The sequence below is a fragment of the Furipterus horrens genome, unplaced genomic scaffold (assembly GCF_987537825.1).
Source record: "Furipterus horrens unplaced genomic scaffold, mFurHor1.1.pri manual_scaffold_5, whole genome shotgun sequence".
Taxonomy (NCBI): Eukaryota; Metazoa; Chordata; class Mammalia; order Chiroptera; family Furipteridae; genus Furipterus; species Furipterus horrens.
In genome coordinates, this window is record NW_028327175.1 from 91,441,588 (window position 1) to 91,448,151 (window position 6,564).

General features: G+C 41.3%; 1 pseudogene; it reads right to left on the bottom strand.

The window, feature by feature from the left end:
• Positions 1-369: 369 nt before the first annotated feature.
• LOC150008944 (transcription initiation factor IIB pseudogene) lies at positions 370-1,611 on the bottom strand (annotated as a pseudogene).
• Between the last annotated feature and the right edge of the window lie 4,953 nt (positions 1,612-6,564).

Here is a 6,564-nt window from a genome sequence, read left to right on the forward strand (position 1 = left end):
TCATGGGAAAAAATAATGAAAGAAAACTTCCCAAATTTGGGTAAGGAAATGGACATACGTGTCCAGGAAGCACAGAGAGTCCCAAACAAACTAGACCCAGGGAGGACCACACCAAGACATGTCATAATCAAAATGCCCAAGTTTAAGATAAAGAGAGAATCTTAAAAGCAACAAGAGAAAGCAGAAAGTTACTTACAAAGGGGTGCCTATAAGACTATCAGCTGAGCTGCCTCCTGAGACTCAACGGTTTGGCTGAACTAAGTGACTGGGTTGGTGAAGTATGGGGTGGTCTGTGGGCTTCACTTTAAAACTGGTTCCTCTTTTCTATCTTTTTTTTTTTTTTTTAGTTTTGAAAAATGTTTTATTCAAGAATTACATAATTTCAAATATCTTCCAAAATACAGTTTCCTAGATTGCTACAAAAGAAAGCAAATTCATTAAGAAATTTAAATCATTAAATATGTTTTACTAGTATGTACATACACAATGCCAAGCAATTAACAGCCCTGGAATGTGTACCATGTCTTGTTTTTCCTTATTAAAGGCTCAATCCAGCACTTTATATAGGCTATGTACAACAGGCCAAGTTCAGTGATCACAAGAATTTTACACTAGCTGCCTCAATTTATAACTGTGGTAGTTTGTCAACAGGTGTATCAAATTTGAAGTCTGTAGGAAACAGATCTGGGGCCCGAGGATAGATTAGTCTGTAGGACTGTCTGATTGTAACATCAGCAACACCAGCAATATCTCCAATTTCTTTCTGGGTCCTCTTCTCAGCTGATGCCTGCAAGGCCATGTAAATGGCTGCCGCGGCCACAGATATAGGGCTCCTTCCAGGAACCAAGTCCAGCTCCACAGCTTTGCGGGCTATGTGAGTAGCTGCCATCTGCACTTGTTTAGGAAGACAAAGGTTGGAACAAAACCTGGACATGAAGTCCCCAGTTGTAATCAAATCCACACTGGTTTCCAAAGCTTTCAAAATAAGCTTAAAACATCGACCGATTTCTTTCTTAGAAATTCGTGATACAGCACATATTTCTTTAAATGTCCTAGGAACCCCTTCTTGTCTACAGGCTATATAGAGACAAGCAGAAGCTATGGCATCATTAGCTCTTCCCTTTAGGCTCTTCTGTTCATACACTTGCTTGAATAAATTATTTGTTCGATCAACTATATTTCTAGGGAGGTTGATTCTGTCTGCCATGGTAGTAATTTCCTTGAATGCATTCATCATTGCCCGATCAGAACTACTCATTGTTCGCCGATTTTGGTACTTGGAGTTGCCAGACTCATCAAAACTTGCAGCTCCTGTACCCTTGCCAATCATGGTAGACAAATCTCCATCACTCAGAAGAGGATTCTGAGAATCTCCAACTCGAGATGGATCTTTTGTAGCTTTATCATTGCTGAAAGTTCTCCATTCAGATCCCACATCAATAACCCGGTCACCTACAACCAGGCCACATTCAGGACAGATCATATCACCAGCTCTGTAGTCCTCCACTAAAATCGCATCTGGATGGTTTGGACATGTGATTCTTGGAAGGGCATCCAAACGACTGGTAGACACCATCTTCACTGCCACCAGGGTTCCAGCAGGAAAGAAGAAGAACAACACACAGCCGCAGATAAAGGGAACAGGAAGCGATAGTGGCCTCCTCTTTTCTATCTTAATGGCTTAGACAGAAAGGGCCCAGAGGTCTGAGGGGGGGAAACGTAGAATATTTCCCTCAGCCCAAACTAAGTATAATGGGCAAAAGGTGAGATGTGCCTGGCTCACCTTCCTCCAAAGAAGTCCTTTTTTTCCCTAATGTGGGACATTGAAAAACTAATCCCTGCCTTTTGTCATCTAGTGGTTATGGATTGAATGATATCTTTTAACCCTGTTGCCAAATCTGTTGCCCCCAGAATACAACAAGGATGCCAGCCTGTTAAACCAAGCACGCCGTTGTCCGGAGACAGCCAACTGACTTGGAGTCTGCACGATCCTTCCCCATGTGGGAAGGCCACCCTCCCCTCCACACCCCCACTCTTATTAGGGATTTCTGGACCCAAGGGTAGGTAGGATGACGACCATGTCCAGCTTGAAGCAGCTAGAGGAGTTCGAGACCTTTGCCCATTGTCCTTTACAAGATTACAAAGGGTCTTAAATCTGAGAGGGAGGGATTGTTATTTTTTATTGTTAAAATAATTAATTAATCATTTATTTATTTAAAAAAAAGAAGAAGAAGAATATATGAAAGGGATCCTCAGGTTGATGCTAATAAACTCTGAGAAGATGTAAGCAGATGGCACTCGCTCAGCAGCCAACATGAGGTGTCTATTTCTGTGCCAGGCCCATGCTGGACTCCCAGGTGTGACTCACCCTGTCTTATTCCCATGATGCTTGCAGAGACTGCAGACCTTAATTGGACTCCCACATACTAGCCTTCCATCCATCTGTGAACATGAAAACATGGCCTTGATCCCCTGGTATCGATGTAACCCTTCATTTCTGCCACAAGCCCCACAGAGCCCAGTGGCTTCCCTCAGCTTAGTACAGTGACCTACTCTGGAGACTTGAAGGACTTTTGAGTGCCTTTGCCCACAACTTCAGGTGCACATAAAGTTGAGGAAACTGTCTTTGACCCCCTACTGCCTAGATACACTGTGCCAACAGTTCATCAATATCTGCCAGCTGTCACATCAGAATGGTATGGAAGGAATGGGTCACTGTCCCCTAGTCCAAATCCATGTTAAGTGTTTCTATTTTTCAAACTGCACACTTACTCATGTCTACATTCTCCTAGGCTTGACCACCAGGGAAACTGGTTCTACAAGGACGCTTGTGATTTTTTTTCCATCTTTAGTCTAAATCAGCAGCTTTGAATTTAGGAACTGAGAATATGCTACTTTTGTTATTCAGGTTCCATGATAGCTACCTTTCCCCAAAATGATGTGTAGCTTAGGTCTAACTTATCTGGACTGTGGGGAAATCTCTAGAGGTAAACAGGTAAAGAGAAGAAAGTTAAAGAGCATATGAAAGAGAACCAAGTACATCAATTAGCACATGGGGCGCCGGGTGTTACGCCTCTGCAGAAGAGTATCTGTGCCATATAACGGACTCAAGTCAGCAACGCTCCCAAAATAACTTCCCTCCACGCAGAACTGCAGCCAGGCCTCAGCTATGACTGCTGCACAGTTTGTCTTCCAAAGACAATCTACACCTGCCATGCACCTTACAACTCAAAGAGTCTCTTTGGAAATAATTACTAATGTGAATGTTTTCAGGTTTCTTAAAGAACAACGAATAAATACATGGAAGAAAAAAAGCAAAAGAGGAAAACTTTGAATACAAAATGAGGGAAACGCACTATTTGCAAACCATTGTCTTAATTTATCTTGACACTAGGCTTTCCTTTTTCTTTCCTCCCTGCTGTCCTCCAACTTCCCGACACCTTTTACTGTGCTGAATCTGTTTCCATACAGGCCTTCATTCTGCACACAAAGGTCCTTTTCAGAAATTCTGGCAATATAATTGTTTGCTACTAACTAGCTGCTTGCTAAGTCACCTCACATCCTGGTGCACAGAGCACTATAGATAATTTAAGTTGTAAATTCCCTATAAAAATCCAAGCCAATGTCCCATTGGTCAAAGATTTCAAACACAAGAAAATCCTTTGTGTGAACAGGAAACCAACTTGCGTACTTACAGTTAACTAGACAAACAACTTGGAAGTGAATTGCATTTGTTCTCTTGGCAGCTTTGTTTGTATAAAGAGGCTTAACTGGAGATTAAAACAAATTCTATCTTAAAATATTGTGCCATAAAACCATACACCTGCTCAGAGTGCAAAGAACTGTAGTTATTACAGGTTGTAGGAGCATCAGGAAAAATTTACATGGAAAACAGTTCAGAGTAACAAACTCGGACATCTAAGTCAAAGCCTCCCTAAGTCCAAGGTTTCTTGGGCTGATAAACTAAAAAAAGAAAGCCAGAATTATCAGCTTTCTGAAGAAAGGCCAGCTAGACAGATAGAAGAGAGCTCTGAAAATTTCCAAAAAGCTGTTGACAAGAGAAACTGATGAGTTCTAAAGGGCAGAGAAAATATAAAGCCACTTTGGGATTCTATGACAGAAGGATTTTGCTACCTCCAGAATAACCATGAGTTTGAAAAAAGAAAATGCTGCTTCCTAACCTATGTAGTGATTACCCTTTATTTTCCATCAAAGATAAGTGTGGGCTGAGAGAGACAGAAGTAGATAGGAAATGTAGAAGTTTTAGAGAAGCAACAGGATATTCAAGCTTTCACCAAGACTAAAACTTTCTGGAAATTTCCCACACACAAGATAATATTAATATGACCCAGGTGTGATGAAGGTGTTAAAAGAATGGCTGCTGTTTTTCTTACTACATGCAGTTTTCAAATTAATGACCTAATGCTGCCCAGGATGAATGGACCACCTCTTAGAGGATAGTTAGATTTATTTTTTTAACCCAAAGCAGGAAATTCTCTTTCTGGGCTCTGTCCATCTCCTGAAGCTGCCCTGGGCCGCCTGCCAAGAATGGCTCACCAGGCTCCTACTGTCCTTTTTTGAGCTCATCCAATACTTTTTCCATATGCTCTCACTTCTCTCATTTTTCTCTATACTGTATCTCCTGTACGTGAGAAAATAGAAGCGACCTGCTTTCCCTGGCTGCCTGCTGAGAGAAGGAAAAGGTCAGCTTTGCAGATGTAAAAATCAGTTGCTGGCTTTGTCTTCAAGACACTAGGACACATAAAATCCACTAAAAGTTGAGACTAAACTGGTCATTCATGGGAGCCAGGGGTGACTGCTTTCTCTTGGATGAAACAAATGATCTTTGGGGACTTGAGTTATTCCTGTGGCTCTTTCCTGTGGGTGTGTAAACAAGTGGGTCACTGGTACTCCACACCAATGAGTCCTCCCCCAGGAATTCACAGTGCCCAATGGCAGCTTTCAATCTCTGGTTCCTTATAGAACAAGGTACCCAACCTCCTGGTAAATTAGGCTCTGTATCTTTCACTGAAAGAAGTATCTTAAGCCCTGACTGGTGTGGCTCAGTGGATTGCACACCAACCTGCGAATCAAAGGGTTGCCGGTTTGATTCCCAATCAGGGCACATTGCCTGGGTTGTGACCCAGGTCCCCGGACCCACACATTGATGTTTCTCTCCCTCTCTTTCTCCCTCCCTTCCTTTTTCTCTAAAAATAAATAAATAAAATCTTAAGAAAAAAAAAAGAATTGTCTTAATTATTCACCTTCCAGAGAAACTTTCTTTATATAAGCTCCCAAGCTTAAGCCTCTTAGCAGCTTTTTGTTGGTTTTAGCAGAGTTTTCAAATGAGCCAAACTCAGAAACACACTCATGTTTCAGTCTCTCTCTCAAGCCCCCCTTCTCTTCAAATGTCTGATCTGCTTCTGTGTAACTAATATATTTAATTGTCTAAACCCTGCTGAAATCCTCAAAAAATAAAATTTGCAGGGATTTAGCTCAGGTAGGAGGAACCATGACAGCTACATGGAAAGCCACCTGCTGGGGTTTCCTTTGCTGTTACTGTAGAAGAAATATGCACCATGGGAGATGCTCTCCAGGAAGCACCCTCTACATAGCCTCATTCTGTCAACTCTTTCATTTCCTGCTATTTCGGGGGGCAGCGAGCACCCTGGTTCAAATCTCCATTATACCATTCCCCAGCTGTGCAACCTTGGAGATAGTTCTCTTTATCTCTTTAAGCCTTGGTTTCTGGCTTAGCACCATGCCAAAGAATCTTATCTGGTCTTCCTCTGTGGGTTTTCCCTTGGAGTTCGAGGCCATTTCCACCTAAACTGAAAAAGACAAAGCATTGCCACACAACTAATGAAGAATCAATGCCTTTCCCTTGACCCTCTCTTTAAAAGATTTCCTATTTCCTGCTGAAGCTGCTGAAATTAGGAACTTACTGACTTGAACCACTGCTATTAACTCATTTCTCATCTTCCTGTGATGTCCCTAACACTTGTTATGTGTGTATAAATGACTTTTATACGTTGCAACACTGTGTAATACCAGAATTGAACACCAAAATGACCCACTGGTGTCACTGAAAAGATTTACTGTTTTGAACACAATTTTCCTTGGCCATTGGGCTTTCCTACCAATATTGTTCAATGATGTCTCCAAAGAGGTCTGATTTTTCCACATTGAAGGAGGTCCAATTGTCTTGTCTGTGATATGTCAGGTGTTTCCTCATGCCATGTGTCAAAGGCTATTTTTATGCAGACTCAGAAGTCTTGTGTTGTTAGAGTAAAAAATAGTAGAACAAAATTGCAGATACAAAATGATTTAGAAAACACTGAAAGTATAGAAACTGATAATGAAAGCTATTTCATACAGTCATGGTGAGGATTAAATAAGGTCACATATGTTATATACTAAGCACAGAGCCTATATATGGTAAGCATCTATTAAATATTAGCCATTGTTAACTTTTACTGAAGTGTAAAACAGCATTTTGAAATCTCAGAGAGACTGCAAGTAAGCTAAAAGTATAGCAACAATGCTTAGAGATATGTACTTATG